General features: G+C 42.9%; 1 protein-coding gene across 1 annotated transcript in view; it reads right to left on the bottom strand.

Annotated features, from left to right (window-relative positions):
• The window catches only part of TTC27 (tetratricopeptide repeat domain 27), a 367,717-nt gene extending 349,264 nt beyond the window's left edge, over positions 1 to 18,453 (bottom strand). Inside the window, exon 1 of the mRNA XM_056567404.1 lies at positions 18,313 to 18,453. The gene's annotated coding sequence lies outside the window, so the exon portion shown is untranslated. The remainder of the gene's footprint in view (positions 1 to 18,312) is intronic.
• Positions 18,454 to 18,669: the final 216 nt, after the last annotated feature.

The following is an 18,669-nucleotide window of genomic DNA, read 5'->3' as shown; positions in this document are numbered from 1 at the left end:
CAGTGATACAATGTGGCACTTTGTGAACAGTGAACAGTCACTTGAAATCAATCTTTAAGCATTTCTGCGTATGCCATACATCAAAATAGCCAGTTTGCAATACATTCCATATAATGCTCACCACTCCGGGGTGTCACGGATCTCCCTTCAGTGTAGTCCTGGGGGCCGGCTGTATAGCGTCTTATGACCGGTGCCTTGCCTCTGTCAGGGATCGTGCTGCTGGAGTCTCGGCCAACTCCTAAGAGCGCAGCACTCAGTGGTGGGCACCGTTTGGGGGGACTGCAGCGCTGTCAAGCGGAGTCTCTTGGTCGGACCAACTTGGAATGATGGTGGTCTGTAAACCTCAAGTCCTTATTGTAGATGGCCCGATTGGCTTCTCACTGGTAGTTGTTATAACGGCTGTATGCGATAAGCAGAGTGAGTAACCCGGCGGCGTTCCTCGTGCACAGGTCGCGCGCTCGGGAGATGGTTCACTGTAATAAATGCCTTGGATCTGGCGAATGATCGCTATTCTGTCTGAAGAGTGTTCTATAATAACAGACTCAATATCGCAAAATTAAAATCGCTGGACGCGTTTCAAAACCTTCCTCGGTTTTTTCTTCAGCAGCGGAACGTGCGAATTATAACAAACTAGTGGTTTATATACCTTAAATCACGCCCCTTCATAATGACCTAACCTATGACCTCACATCCTGAGCAAAAAATCTATTGATTTCCATTGTGAACACTACCCAAATATAAAAAGAAGAAATAGATAAATAAACACCGTTTTATGCTTGTCTGTGAACATATCAACACTTTTATACAAACTATATAACCTCATAAACCATATATAATTATAATAATAACAAAAAGACATAAAGGAAAAATCACAAACCCCTGCTAGGACTATTAATACCATTAAATATCAGTAAATATGACACTGAAACTGATATTAAAGTAGTATAATATCTAATTTTAAAAAAAGAGAAAAAGTGAAATAAAGTATAAAAAATAAAATATGCAATAGTAAAAAATAAATAAAAAATAAAAAATAAAAATGAATATTAAAAAAAAAAAAAAAAAATATATATATATATATATATATATATATATATATATATATATATATACAGAAAATAATAATAGAAAATAATAAAAATAAAAATAATAAAAATTGGAAATAAAATAAAATAAAAATAAAAATAGAAATAGAAATGTGAATATAGAAAATAGATATATTTCATGGACTATCGGGCATCTCTAAATAATAATATGCATATATGACAGCAAAATGGGACACATAAAGACTCAAAAGTGTATACTATTTGTACAAGTAGATTTAGGGCTACTAACTTTTCTCTATAGTAGAGTTGGGAAGGGCCCGTCGAAGGGTCTGTCGGAGTACTGGGAAACAGTCAAACGCCGACAGACCGTCCAAAGGGACCAACCCCACTTTCAGTCCAAAAATCCAAAAATTTCTAGATCGCTGTTCAGACCTCTAGGAGCCAAGGTGCCGAATTCGAAGATTTTCCTCGACTCGGCTCTTGACATTTTGTTAATAAAATTACCCCCCCTCCAGTCATATTGAATTTGTTGTATGGCCATATATTTAAGATTATTTGGGTTCCCTTGATGGTATTGTTTGAAATGTGCAGAAAGGGGGTGTTTCTCATTTTGTTTCTTAATATTGTAATGATGTTCCAATATTCGGGTTTTGAGTGCCCGTGACGTGCGTCCCACGTATTGTTTCTGGCACGGACACTCAATTATGTAAATAACCCCCTTACTTGCGCAATTCAAAAATTCATTAATCTTAAAAACGAAATCATTTGTAAAAGATTTCACTGATAAGGTACGTTTATCAAATTTGGTTGCTTTACAACTGGGGCATTGCCCACATCTAAAAAAACCTTTGAGGTCTATTAGTGTGGAAGATGCTTTTGTGTGCAAAATTTCTGCTCGAACAGTAGGTGCAACTTTAATGCTCAAATTAGCTGCTTTTGTATAAATGATTGGTGGTTTGGGTGGAAGAATATCCCCCAACACTTTATCTTGTTGTAAAATTGGCCAATACTTAGTAATGATACTTTCAATTTTTTTATGTTTGGTATTGAAGGGTATGATCAATTTAGACTGTTCTAACTCATCTATAGATCTTGGAATTGGATTTTTGGGTATAAAAAATGTAGATCTATCTACCTTACGTACTTTCTCTAACGATTGCTGGATATTTGTCAAGGGGTAATTTTTTTCTAAAAATTGATTAGTCAGGGTAATAGCTTCTGCTTCAAATTGTTCGTTATGTGTACAGTTACGTTTTAATCTACGAAACTGGCTTGTTGGCACATTAATTAGCCACTGAGGTAGATGACAACTGGTGTGTAATATGAATCCATTCTTGGCTACTGGTTTATGGTAAGTACTGCAAATTAAGCTAGTGTTACTGGTGGTGATAAGTAAATCTAAAAATTCAACAGAAGTAGAGCTGATATTAGGAGTGAATTGTAAATTAAGATTATTTGAATTAAGTGATGTTATAAATGAATCCAATTCAATACTAGAGCCACGCCAAATGAAAAAAATGTCGTCGATATAACGATGCCAGGACACCAGACTCTCCCCCAGCTGGGGATTGATGGTGGTACACTCCCAATTTGCCATAAAAAGATTGGCATAGCTGGGGGCGAATCTGGTGCCCATGGCTGTACCGTTAATCTGTAAAAAATAATCTGAACCAAATAGAAAATAATTATGTGTAAGAATGAAAGATATACTATCTGTGATAAAGTTGATTTGTTCTGGTAATAATTCTGCATATTTATGTAACATAACCCCTTGACAAATATCCAGCAATCGTTAGAGAAAGTACGTAAGGTAGATAGATCTACATTTTTTATACCCAAAAATCCAATTCCAAGATCTATAGATGAGTTAGAACAGTCTAAATTGATCATACCCTTCAATACCAAACATAAAAAAATTGAAAGTATCATTACTAAGTATTGGCCAATATTACAACAAGATAAAGTGTTGGGGGATATTCTTCCACCCAAACCACCAATCATTTATACAAAAGCAGCTAATTTGAGCATTAAAGTTGCACCTACTGTTCGAGCAGAAATTTTGCACACAAAAGCATCTTCCACACTAATAGACCTCAAAGGTTTTTTTAGATGTGGGCAATGCCCCAGTTGTAAAGCAACCAAATTTGATAAACGTACCTTATCAGTGAAATCTTTTACAAATGATTTCGTTTTTAAGATTAATGAATTTTTGAATTGCGCAAGTAAGGGGGTTATTTACATAATTGAGTGTCCGTGCCAGAAACAATACGTGGGACGCACGTCACGGGCACTCAAAACCCGAATATTGGAACATCGTTACAATATTAAGAAACAAAATGAGAAACACCCCCTTTCTGCACATTTCAAACAATACCATCAAGGGAACCCAAATAATCTTAAATATATGGCCATACAACAAATTCAATATGACTGGAGGGGGGGGTAATTTTATTAACAAAATGTCAAGAGCCGAGTCGAGGAAAATCTTCGAATTCGGCACCTTGGCTCCTAGAGGTCTGAACAGCGATCTAGAAATTTTTGGATTTTTGGACTGAAAGTGGGGTTGGTCCCTTTGGACGGTCTGTCGGCGTTTGACTGTTTCCCAGTACTCCGACAGACCCTTCGTCGGGCCCTTCCCAACTCTACTATAGAGAAAAGTTAGTAGCCCTAAATCTGCTTGTACAAATAGTATACACTTTTGAGTCTTTATGTGTCCCATTTTGCTGTCATATATGCATATTATTATTTAGAGATGCCCGATAGTCCATGAAATATATCTATTTTCTATAATCACATTTCTATTTCTATTTTTATTTTATTTTATTTCCAATTTTTATTATTTTTATTTTTATTATTATTTTCTATTATTATTTTCTATATATATATATATATATATATATATATATATATATATATATATATATATATTTTATATTCATTTATTTTTTATTTATTATTTTTTACTATTGCATATTTTATTTTTTATACTTTATTTCACTTTTTCTCTTTTTTTAAAATTAGATATTATACTACTTTAACCCCTTCAGGACCAAGCCCATTTTGGCCTTAAGGACCAGAGCGTTTTTTGCACATCTGACCACTGTCACTTTAAACATTAATAACTCTGGAATGCTTTTAGTTATCATTCTGATTCCGAGATTGTTTTTTCGTGACATATTCTACTTTAACATGGTGGTAAATTTTTGTGGTAACTTGCATCCTTTCCTTGTGAAAAATCCTAAAATTTGATGAAATATTTGAAAATTTTGCATTTTTCTAACTTTGAAGCTCTCTGCTTGTAAGGAAAATGTATATTACAAATAAAAAGAAAATTTATTCACATATACAATATGTCTACTTTATGTCTGCATCATAAAAGTGACGAGTTTTTACTTTTGGAAGACACCAGAGGGCTTCAAAGTTCAGCAGCAATTTTCCAATTTTTCACAAAATTTTCAAACTCACTATTTTTCAGGGACCAGTTCAGGTTTGAAGTGGATTTGAAGGGTCTTCTTATTAGAAATACCCCACAAAAGACCCCATTATAAAAACTGCACCCCCCAAAGTATTCAAAATGACATTCAGTCATCATTTTAACCCTTTAGGTGTTTCACAGGAATAGAAGCAAAGTGAAGGAGAAAATTCACAATCTTCATTTTTTACACTCGCATGATCTTGTAGACCCAATTTTAAAATTTTTACAAGAGGTAAAAGGAGAAAATGTATACTTATATTTGTAGCCCAATTTCTCTCGAGTAAGCACATACCTCATATGTCTATGTAAAGTGTTCGGCGGGCGCAGTAGAGGGCTCAGAAGGGAAAGAGCGATAAGGGGATTTTGGAGAGTACGTTTTTCTGAAATGGTTTTTGGGGGCATGTTGCATTTAGGAAGCCCTTATGGTGCCAGAACAGCAAAAAACCCTCACATGGCATACCATTTTGGAAACTAGACCACTTGAGGTACGTAACAAGGAATAAAGTGAGCCTTAATACCCCACAGGTGTTTCCCGACTTTTGCATATGTAAAAAAAAATTTTTTTTTTTTCACTAAAATGTGTGTTTCCCCCCAAATTTCACATTTTTCCAAGGGTTAATAGCAGGAAATACCCCCCAATATTTGTAACCCCTTCTCTTCTGAGTATGGAGGTACCCCATAAGTTGACCTGAAGTGCACTATGGGTGAACTACAATGCTCAGAAGAGAAGGAGTCATATTTGGCTTTTTGAGAGCAAATTTTGCTCGGGGGGCATGTCGCATTTAGGAAGCCCCTATGGTGCCAGAACAGCAAAAAATACCCACATGGCATACCATTTTGGAAACTAGACCCCTTGAGGAATGTAATAAGGAATAAAGTGAGCCTTATTACCCCACAGGTGTTTCATGACTTTTGCATATGTAAAAAAAAAATTTCCACTAAAATGTGTGTTTCCCCCCTAATTTCACCTTTTTGCAAGGGTTAATAACAGAAAATACTCCCCAAAATTTGTAACCCCATCTCTTCTGAGTATGGAGGTACCCCATAAGTTGACCTGAAGTGCACTATGGGCGAACTACAATGCTCAGAAGAGAAGGAGTCATATTTGGCTTTTTGAGAGCAAATTTTGCTCGGGGAGCATGTCGCATTTAGGAAGCCCCTAAGGTGCCAGAACAGCAAAAAAAAAAACACACATGGCATACCATTTTGGAAACTAGACCCCTTGAGGAACGTAACAAGGGGTACAGTGAGCATTTGCCCCCCACTGGTGTCTGACAGATCTTTGGAACAGTGGGCTGTACAAGTTTTCATTTTCATGGACCACTGTTCCAAAGATCCGTCAGACACCTGTGGGGGGTAAATTCTCACTGCACCCCTCATTACATTCCGTGAGGGGTGTCGTTTCCGAAATGGGGTCACATGTGGGGTTTTGTTTTTTTTGCGTTTGTCAAAACCGCTGTAACAATCAGCCACCCCTGTGCAAATCACCTCAAATGTACATGGTGCGCTCTCCCTTCTGGGCCTTGTTGTGCGCCCCCAGAGCACTTTGCGCTCACATATGGGGTATCTCTGTAGTCGGGAGAAATTGCGTTGCAAATTTTGGGGGGCTTTTTTCCCTTTTACCTCTTGTGAAAATGTAAAGTATAGGGCAACATCAGCATGTTAGTGTAAAAAATAAAAAATTTTTACACTAACATTCTGGTGTAGACCCCAACATTTCCTTTTCATGAAGGGTTAAAGAAGAAAAAGCCCCCCAAACCTTGTAACGCAATTTCTCCCGAGTACAGCGATACCCCATATGTCGCCCTAAACTGTTGCCCTGAAATACGACAGGGCTTCAAAGTGAGAGCGCCATGTGCATTTGAGGCCTAAATTAGGGATTTGCATAGGGGTGGACATAGAGGTATTCTACGCCAGTGATTCCCAAACAGGGTGCCTCCAGCTGTTGCAAAACTCCCAGCATGCCTGGACAGTCAACGGCTGTCCGACAATACTGGGAGTTGTTGTTTTTCAACAGCTGGAGGCTCTGCTTTGGAAACAGTGGTGTACCGGACGTTCTTATTGGGGGAGGGGGGCTGTGTAAGGGTATGTGTATATGTAGTGTTTTTAACTTTTTATTTTATTTTGTGTTAGTGTAGTGTAGTGTTTTTAGGGTACAGTCACATGGGCGGGGGATTACAGAGAGTTTCCCAGCGCAAAATTTGCTGCATCTCAAGATGTGAGAAACCCACTGTAAAAGCCTCGCCCATGTGAATGTACCCTGTACATTCACGGGGGTGGTGGGGCGGGGGGGGGGGCTTGCATCAGCTGTTGCAAAACCACAACTCCCAGCATGCATGGTCTGTTAGTGCATGCTGGGAGTCATAGTTTTGCAACAGCTGGAGGCACACAGGTTAGGAAACACTGAGTTAGAAACAATGTTTCCCAACCAGTGTGTCTCCAGCTGTTGCAAAACTACAACTCCCAGCATGCCCAGACAGCTGAAGGGCATGCTGGGAGTTGTAGTTCGGCAACATCTGAAGGGCCAGATGTTGCTTAACTAAAACTCCCAGCATGCCTGGACAGTCAGTGCATGCTGGGAGTTGTAGTTTTGCAACAGCTGGAAGAGCACAGATTGGAGACCATTATACAATGGTCTCCAAACTGAGGCCCTCCAGATGTTGCAAAACTACAACTCCCAGCATGCCCAGACAGCCAAAGGCTGTCTAGGCATGCTGGGAGTTGTAGTTTTCAGACTCCTAGAAGCAGCAGTGAAGATCTTCACTGCTGCCTCTGAGGACCACATACTTACCCGTCGCTGCTCGTCCACGTGGCCGGTCCCGCGCTGCTCCTCGGTCCCGCCGCTGGATCAGGTAAGTCCGCTGGTCCCCACGTGTTCCCCCCGAATGCCACAGGTCCCCGCGAGCCCCTGCAGCCTTCGTCCCCCGTTCTGCCCGACTTCCAGGGGCGGGCAGTGCGGGGGATCTGAACTTTCACCCCAGATCACTGTGATTGGTCCACAGGGACCAATCACAGTGATCGCTGACCAGGACCATCAATTGATGGTCCAGGGGGTGAAGCAGAAGTTGTCCCCTGCTGGAAACAGCGGGACTTCTGCCAGTTAACCCGTGCGATGCTGCGCATCGCCGGGTTAACTGCATGCCATTTATAAACGCCAGGATGCGCGAACGCACTGCACAACCCGGCGTTTATATATGACATTCTGCGGGAAGGGGTTAATATCAGTTTCAGTGGCATATTTACTGATATTTAATGGTATTAATAGTCCTAGCAGGGGTTTGTGATTTTTCCTTTATGTCTTTTTGTTATTATTATAATTATATATGGTTTATGAGGTTATATAGTTTGTATAAAAGTGTTGATATGTTCACAGACAAGCATAAAACGGTGTTTATTTATCTATTTCTTCTTTTTATATTTGGGTAGTGTTCACAATGGAAATCAATAGATTTTTTGCTCAGGATGTGAGGTCATAGGTTAGGTCATTATGAAGGGGCGTGATTTAAGGTATATAAACCACTAGTTTGTTATAATTCACACGTTCCGCTGCTGAAGAAAAAACCGAGGAAGGTTTTGAAACGCGTCCAGCGATTTTAATTTTGCGATATTGAGCCTGTTATTATAGAACACTCTTCAGACAGAATAGCGATCATTTGCCAGATCCAAGGCATTTATTACAGTGAACCATCTCCCGAGCGCGCGACCTGTGCACGAGGAACGCCGCCGGGTTACTCACTCTGCTTATCGCATACAGCCGTTATAACAACTACCAGTGAGAAGCCAATCGGGCCATCTACAATAAGGACTTGAGGTTTACAGACCACCATCATTCCAAGTTGGTCCGACCAAGGGACTCCGCTTGACAGCGCTGCAGTCCCCCCAAACGGTGCCCACCACTGAGTGCTGCGCTCTTAGGAGTTGGCCGAGACTCCAGCAGCACGATCTCTGACAGAGGCAAGGCACCGGTCATAAGACGCTATACAGCCGGCCCCCAGGACTACACTGAAGGGAGATCCGTGACACCCCGGAGTGGTGAGCATTGTATGGAATGTATTGCAAACTGGCTATTTTGATGTATGGCATACGCAGAAATGCTTAAAGATTGATTTCAAGTGACTGTTCACAAAGTGCCACATTGTATCACTGTGTCGGTGAGATCTAGTTGCCAATGTTTGGACAGATACAGCACCACCGCATCAATTGATTAACTGGTATCTGTAGCGGCTACATTTTATCTTTTCTATATTGAAGATCTCTGGAAACAAGTGCTTTTGAATGAACATTTATACTGTGCTGTTCCTCAGGATCAGTAGATCGCTATATTGATATCACAGGCTCAAATTGCATATTAATTTTATAGTTGTTATTATTTTTAGTTTTTTATATTGGGATTATCATATATTTTATTGTGTATTTAATTAATTAGGGAGGTACAAGGGCCCTGTACATCCCTATTTAGTCTATTTTGCATTTTATATTAATAAATACTAATTAATTTAAACCAGATATCTTTGACCCTCGAGCCCCATTTATTTTTTCCAGATTTGTAAATTACTTCTATTTAAAAAATATTAGTCCTTCCAGTACTTATCAGCTGCTGTATACTACAGAGGAAATTGCTTTCCTGTCTGGCCACAGTGCTCTCTGCTGACACCTCTGTCCATGTCAGGAACTGTCCAGATTAGGAACAAATCCCCAAAGCAAACATCTCCTACTCTGGACAGTTCCTGACACAGAGACAGAGTTGTAAGTAGAGAGCACTGTGATCACACTGAGAAGAACTCTATAACTTCCTCTGTAGTATACAGCAGCCGATGAGTACTGGAAGAATTAAGATTTTTATATATAAGTAATTTACAAATATGTTAAATTTTCTGCCACCAGTTGATTAGAATTTTTTTTTTTTTTCCACCGGAGTACCCCTTGAAAGCTGGTGGTGATAGCTCTTTAATCAACAGGTCTCGTGTGTATGGGCAGTGTAGTGGTCAGGTGCTTCTGTCATCAAATTATATTATTTGGGATTAAAGGGGTACTCTGGCGCTTAGACATCTTATGCCCTATCCAAAGGATAGGGGATAAGATGCCTGATCGCGGGGGTCCCGCCGCTGGGGACCCTCGTGATCTTGCATGCCGCACCCCATTAAAATCAGTCCCCCGAGCGTGTTCACTCCGGGTCTGATTACTGTCGATCACGGGGCCGGAGCATTGTGACATCAAGACTCCGCCCCGTGTGACGTCATGCTCCGCCCCCCCAATGCAAGCATATGGGAGGGGGCATGACAGCGGGACCCCCGCGATCAGGCATCTTATCCCTATCCTTTGGATAGGGCATAAGATGTCTAAGCGCCGGAGTACCCCTTTAATGAAACATGAACATAAATTTTTTTAATACAAATACAGAGCAAAATGTTGTAATAAAAAAAGTTTGTGGGACAGTGCATATTTTGCTCATGTTCACATCAGCATAAGGAGCTCTTTTAGGTGCTACCAAATGCCAAAATTGTTTGTTTTATCGTCACATAAATGTTCAGGACGCCGGGGTGCTGGCCCAGAGATTGTGGGGGTTCCAGAAGCCAGACCCTTATAATCAGACATCTTATCCCCTATCCTTTGGATGTCTAGGGGAGGAGTACCCCTTTAAGGGGTTAACAAATAGCACAAACCACTGTGATACATTTTGCAAACCTAGTCTAGATCTAAGCAGCCTAAATTTAAATCTGCCCCAGTATGTGACATCACAAAAGAACATGTTATCGTCCTATTATGTTCCATGTTTGTGTTACTGGAAGTGTGCCTATACAGCTAGATAATCACTTTTCCTGGTTTATCTGATGTGTGACTTCACAGAAGAACCAAGCAAAGTAGCAAGACAATATTGTGAGGTCACAGTGAGTAGACTACCAAAGCAGATGTGATGTCACACAGCGGGCACAGATCAGTCAGGCAGTAGAACGTTGTTGTACTGGATGGCGATGTCACACATTGAAAAGATGTACTGAACACATGACAATTACACATCCTTTGTGACAGTCTAGAAAGGAATCGAATGATCATGTAGACAAGGAATGTACACTGCAACTATGTCTGTGTGACAGATAACAGAGCAATCTCTTATTACCGTATTTTTCGCCGTATAAGACGCACTTTTTTGGGGGGGAAAAGTTGGTGCGTCTTATACGGCGAATACCTGCGGCCATCAATGGCCGGGACCCGAGGCTAATACAGGACATCACCGAACGCAGTGATGCCCTGTATTAACCCTTCAGATGCGGCAATCAAAGCTGACCGCGGTGTCTGAAGCGAAAATAACACTAACCCGGCTGTTCAGTCGGGTTGTTCGGAACCGCCGCGGTGAAATCGCGGCGTCCTGAACAGCTTACAGGACACTGGGAGGGACCTTACCTGCCTCCTCGGTGTCTGCTCCATGCCGGGATCCCCGTCATCCAATAGGAGCGGCGTGCGTAGCGACGTGATGATGGCGACGGAGAGCGTGGATCCCGGGGAAGAAGACGTCCGGAGCGTCGGGGACACCACGGGGACGCGGCGACAGCGATGGAGCGACATCCAGGGCAGCAGTGACGGGTCCGAAGCGGCGGGGACAGATGAGTACTACCTCCTATCCAGTGGTCTTCAACCTGCGGACCTCCAGATGTTGCAAAACTACAACTCCCAGCATGCCCGGACAGCCAACGGCATGCTGGGAGTTGTAGTTTTGCAACATCTGGAGGTCCGCAGGTTGAAGATCACTGTTGGGTGCAAAATCTTTTTTTTCTAGATTTTGTACCTTTAAAATAGGGTGCGTCTTATAGGACGAAAAATACGGTAATAATGAGTAATATTCAGTATACCAATATAATGCACCTCAAAACAGAGAAAATGAAACAGTATTATGCTGAGACGTATAGTTCAACAATAAGCTATTTGTAATTCATAGTGTGTGCCCAGCTCCAGGATCAGACCTCTAATCGAGAAATAAACACAGAGTGACCCACATTCACTATTGCAAACCCGACATGTTTTGTCAAGTTATGCGCCAGATTTTGGCATTGCGCCAGAAATTCTGTCTGCGCCAGAATTGAAAAAACTCTTAGTAAATACTGTGGAAAATAAATTGTAGGGAATTGAAACCCACAAAGAAACCTACACTCCACTCTTAGTAAATAAGGGCCAGTATTTCTTGGAAGAAGCGGCACTCCACACATCCATGGTTTACAGACAAAAAAGCATAAATTTATTCATCCATCTGGTGGAATAGCAACATTTTGGCTCAACAATCGAGCCTTTCTCAAGTGTTATACATAATGCAAAATGACTGCATATTTATTTACAGACTCCCGCTCTCACACAATGAATGAGTGATGGGGGTCTGAACATAAATTTTTTTTTTTTAAACATCTGTAAATATAGATCGGTAGTGCAATATGCTTACAAGCTACACCAGTATAAATGCAATGTGAACTAGTGTATACCCCAAACAATTGTGTTACAAACATATCCATATATAGAGACAGGGATGTGAAAATCCTATCGCCCGACGCCCGGGACAAGTAGTTCCGGGCGCCGGGCAGGTTAATTTTTCATACATTTAGCCCTGTATCGGGCTAGCCGGGCCGGACCGACTTTATTCTTATAACATCGGTGTGAGGTGCAGACTGACGGGAGGAGCGGGCGCAGACTTGCATGGGACGCTAGTCATGACTTGAGCTCCATACCCGACAGCCCCCGGCTGATTTCAGATGCCGGGGGCCGCTGCTAATAGCGGCCGGCTATCAACCCTTTAGATCAAGTCTAAAGGTTTCTTATAACCCCCCCGCAGGGCGATCCATTGTGGAGGTAGCCGGAGGGCTTACCTCTGCATTCATGGCTGCCCCATAGATCTGCATTGAGCAGGCTCAACCAAATGAACACAGATCAATGGAGTTCAATAGAACTGCATTGATCTGTATGAGGAATCTAATGATTCCTCCTAATAAAGTGTATAAAAAAAGTTTAAGTTTTAAAAAAGCACCCATTAACCCCTTCCATATTAAAAGTTCATATCACCCCCCCCCCTTTTCCCATTTTCCATATAAAAAATATGTAAACATAACAAAAATTTACATTTGGTATTGGCGCGTGCGCAATTGTCCAAATTATAAAAAAATTAAATGTTATATTCCGTACGGTCAATGGCGTTAATGTAAATAAAAAAATCACAGAATTGAGTTTTTTAATGTTTATAACATCATATCCCAGAAAAAATGTAGTAAAAAGTGTTCAAAAAATCCGATCAATACCAAAATGGTACCGATACATACAGCAGATTACAGCCCAAAAATGTTGCCCTTATACAGCCCGGTATACAGAAAAATAAAAATGTTATAGGGGTCAGGAATGTTTTATTTTTTTTTAAAGAAGGAAAAAAAAATATTTGGTACTGGTACAATCAGGCCGACCTAAAGTATTAAAATAATGTGTAAGTTTGACCACAAGGTGAATGACGAAAAAAAGAAAACCCCCAAATTTACATACTATTTTGATAAAAATCATTTTGTCTACCAGGACAAGTGGATTTTCATGAGGGACAAGCAGATTGTTCTCCGTTTTAGTCCCTTGGACAAGTAGTTTTTTTATTTTTTTTTATTTCCACACCCCTGTAGAGATATATAATACTGCATTTGGTGTTAATTGGGGGGCGGCACTCACTAGACGTAAACCTACGATAACCAATCGCCCTACAGTACACAAGGAGAGGAGAGGCATGATCACTGTTTGTAAACACAGAAGAAAACAAAAAGGTAACAGCATACCGTCAGAGCAGAGGAAAATGGGTGCAGATCAGTGGGGTCCCTGGTCACAGGACTCCAGACTTCACATAGGTAAAAGAACAATGCAGCACCCCAGGGCTTGTAGAAAAACTTGTAAAAAGTCTTTATTCCATCAAAGTACAGAAGGCAATGTTTCCAGCTTGAAAAAGGCTGCATGTTAGCAGCTGAAACATTGCCTTCTGTACTATGATGGAATAAAGACTTTTTAGAGGTTTTCTACAAGCATTGGAGTGTTGCAGTGTTCTTTTACCTATGTTTGTAAACACAGCTATTGCACAAGTCAGGGAGTGTGTCAGATGTTCAGGACCTGAACTGTGAGCACCCACATGGGCAACTGTAATTGGCTTTTGGGCAACTGACACGGCTGCTGACTGGGACGCCTGCACACAGTGTTCCTTCTAGGGATGCAATGATAAATTGATATTATCGATAAAAATTTATATTGGAAATCACTGTCAATTTTTTCCATTATTGATTTATCTGCCGTTAAGGGGCATGGCCAAGTAGAATAGTATTCCTACTATTTTTACTACTTTCTCAGCCTTTTAGCCCCTCAGTTTGCCCCTAAATGTCCTCCTCTGTCTCCCTTTATCCTGTGGTGCCTTTTAAAAAATTCTGCTGGCCTGCAACATCTGCCGCCTAGCTCCAGCAGTGAGACAACAGCCTGGGGTGCGATCCGGAAGCCGCAGTTGCCTCCTTGTCTTCAGTGCTTCCGGTTACAAGAAGCCTACGGTCCTGATATTGCGGGAGCCCCCCTGTCTGGCCATTAATAGAAGTAATTTACAAACCTGTTTAACATTCTGGAACCAGATGATTTGAAAAAAAAAGTTTTCCACTGGAGTACCCCTTTAACCTTTTAAGGACGCCGGGCATCCAGAGTCCTTAAGGACGTGGGGCGTATGCATACGCCCGTGGGAATTCCGGTCCCCGCCGCTAGCTGGTTGGGGACTGGACCGGAATGCCTGCTGAATTCATTCAGCAGGCATCCCGGCACATCGCCCAGGGGGGTCCTGAGACCCCCCATGTCGGCGATCGCAGAAAATCGCATGTCAATTCAGACATGCAATTTTCTGCTATTCCGGGCTGATCGGATTTCTTGTGACCCGATCACCTGAAAAATAGGGACAGCCCTGATCATCCTGAGGGATAGGAGCGGGGTCGCAGTGCTGCGATCTCCTCCTATCCCCTGCCATTGGTCAGAACTGATTCTGACCAATGGCAGGGCAGGACAGTGGGTTGCCATGGCAACCCCCCATTCTGCCCACCCCTGGATGTCGAAAGGAACGTGGGGAGAAGATGGAGGCCGGTACCTGGAGGAGAAGATGCCCACCTCGGGTCGTCGCTGGAGACTGCTGGAGACTGCTGGATCCTGGCTCAGGTAGGGAAACTACGGTGGCGGTGGGGGGGGAATGAAAGTGAAATTAAAGTGATCTCTACTGTGGCAACCACTAGGAAGGCCGGACTGCAACTCTCAGCATGCCCAGACAGCCAAGGCATGCTGGGAGTTGTAGTTCTGTAACATCTGTCCCTTCAGATTTAGCAATTTTCATGAATTTTTTGAAAATTGCTGCTCTATTTTGAAGCCCTCTAATTTTTTCAAAAAGCAAAAATATGTCCATTTTATGATGCCAACATAAAGTGGACATATTGTATTTGTGAATAAAAATAAAATGTATTTGGAATATCCATTTTCCTTACAAGTAGAGAGCTTCAAAGTTAGAAAAATGAAAAATTTTCAAAATTTTCATGAAATTTGGGGATTTTTCACCAAAAAAGGATGCAAGTAACGCTGAAAATTTACCACCAAAATAAAGTAGAATATGTCACGAAAAAACTCTCAGAATCAGAATATTCGGTAAAAGCGTTTTCGAGTTATTAATTCGTAAAGCGACGGTGGTCAGAGTTGCGAAAAAGGGCTCAGTCCTTAAGGTGAAAAAGGGCTGCGTCCTTAAGGGGTTAAAGGAGAACTACGGGATAGGGATTAAGTTTCAGATCGAGGGGGGTCCGACCGCTGGGGCCCCCCACGATCTCCCATACGGGGCCGCGGCTCTCTGCATAGAGAGCGCGTGTTGACCACCGCACGAGGGGGCAGCTGACACACGCCCTCCATTTACTGCTATGGGAGAGCCGAAGCGCTGCCTTCGGCAATTTCCGGCTCTCCCATAGCTGTGTATGGAGGGGGTGTGTCGGCTGCTGCTTCGTGCGTTGGTCAACACGCCCTCTCTAACCAGAGAGCCGGGGCACCGTACAGGAGACCGTGGGGGGCCCCAGCAGTCGGACCCCCCGCGATCTGAAACTTATCCCCTATCCTTAGGATAGGGGATACATTTTTCAATCCCGTAGTTCTCCTTTTGCTCAAGGCCAAAAACTGTTTTTGCCAGGTACGCCCACATCAAAGGTCATTCAACCATATCGAAGCTCAGCTCAGCCCAGCCTTATTCTACAAGCTTTGCATCTTCAGGTGAATGTGCACGTCCAGCTTGCAGGCCACACCCCCCTCACACAAGCCACACCCCTTCTATTTTCTGCCTACAATCTTTTAAATCACAGCTCAGCCTGGGGACAGGTTGTGACGACAAAAGCATAATTCTTGCTATTCCTCTTCCACGAGCTTTAGCTAGAAAGACCGGGCAACGCTGAGTACTGTATTATACATGTTTATAACACTATTGTTTGGAGAGAAGGAGTTGATCAGGTAGATCATCAAAAGGCGGAACATCGGAAAGGAGCGCAGACCTAGGTCTGCGCTCCTTTCCGATGTTCCGCCATTTGATGATCTACCTGATCAACTCCTTCTCTCCTTTATGCACTGGATCTACCAGCTGACACTCCAGAGGAACCAGGACGCTGCGACCTACCCATTCTACATGCGATATTAGGTGTTATGCTCTTAGTATAACACCTTATGGTAAGGGTCCATCTTGCTGGCCCCATTTCCTCTTACCCTATACCTCACTGTACTCCATTTACCTGCACGAGGTGTGCACCGGCCTCTTTTTCTTTTTGTCTATTTAACACAATTGTTTGGGGTATACACTAGTTCACATTGTATTCATACTGGTGTAGCTTGTACGCATAATGCACCTCTATATAACTGTTTCCCAATCAATGGAAGAAAGTGTGGTCCCAAGATGGAGTTACTCCAGCAGTTTCCGGGGGAGACAAAAATGTGGATGATATTCGTGGCTGATATATGTGGAAAAGTAAAGTAAAATAGCAACGCGTTTTGCAGGGTGACCCCTGCTTCCTCAGCCTGACGAAGCAGAGGTCACCCTGTGAAACGCGTTGCTATTTTACATGTTCTGTCATTTGAATCTTTTATTTTATATATCGTTCCATATATTTTTTTGTAATGTAAGGACTGTCTTTTTATGGAATGAACAAATAACCCTAATACCTAGGATGCTTGTCTGACTGGAATATACCCTCAAGGTGCCACAAATATCATCCACATTTTTGTCTCCCCCAGAAACTGCTGGAGTAACTCCATCCCGGGACCACACTTTCTTCCATTGCCTAGACCGACACAGCTGCTGTTCGAGTTCGGATGTAAGGCTGCCAGAGGATCTTTGGAGAGTTGCCATACTCTTTCAACGCCTTAAACAGTGTTGTGCCTGCCGCACAACAGAAATAGGTGAGTGAGATACCATTCACCTATACCAGACAAATAACACTGTTCTTATGTGACCTGTATACAGTGACCCCCTGACCTACGATGGCCCCGACATACGATCATTTCAACATACGATGGCCTCTCAGAGGCCATCGCATGTTGAAGGCAGCATCAACATACGATGCTTTTGTATGTCGGGGCCATCGCATAAACAGCTATCCGGCAGCGCAGACTGCTTCAGCTGCCGCCGGATAGCCATTTACGGTGCCCCGTGTGGTCAGCTGACGATCACTTACCTGTCCTCGGGGCTCCGGCCCGTCCTCTTCGGGATCACCTGCATCGTCGGCGCTCTACATCGTCATCATCACGTCGCGCGCACGCCGTCCCGTCATCCAATAGGAGCGGCGTGCGTAGCGACGTGATGGCGGCGACATAGAGCGAGGATTCCGGGGAAGCAGAGGCCTTGCCGGAGCGTCGGGGACACCCCGGGGATGCGGCGACAGCGATGGACGGCGAAATCCAGGGCAGCGGTGACGAGCAGTGACAGTCCGGAGCGGCGGGGACACGTGAGTATAACTTCCTCTACCAGTGGTCTTCAACCTGCGGACCTCCAGATGTTGCAAAACTACAACTCCCAGTATGCCCGGACAGGCGTTGGCTGTCCGGGAATGCTGGGTGTTGTAGTTTTGCAACATCTGGAGGTCCGCAGGTTGTAGACCACTGTCCTATACTTTACATTGCACGAATCCCTCAACATACGATGGTTTCAACAAACGATGGTCCATTTGGAACGGATTACCATCGTATGTTGAGGGACCACTGTAATATATATATATATATATATATATACATACATATATGTGTGTGATTACTGTTTGAGCTAAAGGAAAGCTCCAACCTCCACATATTGAAGTCTTATTTGAATATATTTTTGGCGTTTTTACCATCAATTACGGCACTTAGAAAGCGCTATTTTCTGTTCCTATTTTTCCACATATATCCTGTTTCCCAATCAGCGTGACTCCTGCTGTTGCAAAATTACAAAACTCCGGCATGCACAGACAGCAGAAGCCTGTCCGGGCATGCTGGGAGTTGTAGTTTTGCAACAGCTGGAGGAGCACTGGCAAACACTGGTTTAGACAATCAAAGAAATGCTACATAGACAGTATACCAGGACCCTATCACACAACATGCTATTGCTGTGACTGTGCCAAGTGTGTGACAGCACAACCAGTCCTGCAGTGTGACATACACAGTGTCCACATAAAGTGCATACCGCATACACTACATACACTATGGCACAGTCCTTATATGGTGTTTATACAGATTACTATGGTACATGGACGCCTCTCACATATATAAGTAACATACATGCTGTTGAGCTGTATTCATTATACAGTCATACACAGGACGGATGGAGCAATACTGTATCGCGATAGGATGAGGGACCGTGACAGGACAGACAGACGGGTGTGAGGACAGCTGTCAGTCTATCAGCACCACGTGAGGCAGCCGCTTTCTCACCTGTACACGTGCTGCTTCCCTGCTTCAGTGCGCGGCCATGACAGTACCGCGGAGCACGCTGGGAGCGGTCATGTGACTCCAGGAGGGATGTACGAGGGCGCTATGCTGTGTGAGGAATGTGTGGTGAGGTGGCTGCGAACTCCACAAGTCCGGTACACAGAGAGGAGGATGGGGGTTGTAGTTTGTGAAGTTGGTTTCTTATTC

Source organism: Hyla sarda, chromosome 3 (genome assembly GCF_029499605.1).
Source record: "Hyla sarda isolate aHylSar1 chromosome 3, aHylSar1.hap1, whole genome shotgun sequence".
Lineage (NCBI taxonomy): Eukaryota > Metazoa > Chordata > Amphibia > Anura > Hylidae > Hyla > Hyla sarda.
This window is presented reverse-complemented; position numbering and strand designations above follow the sequence as displayed.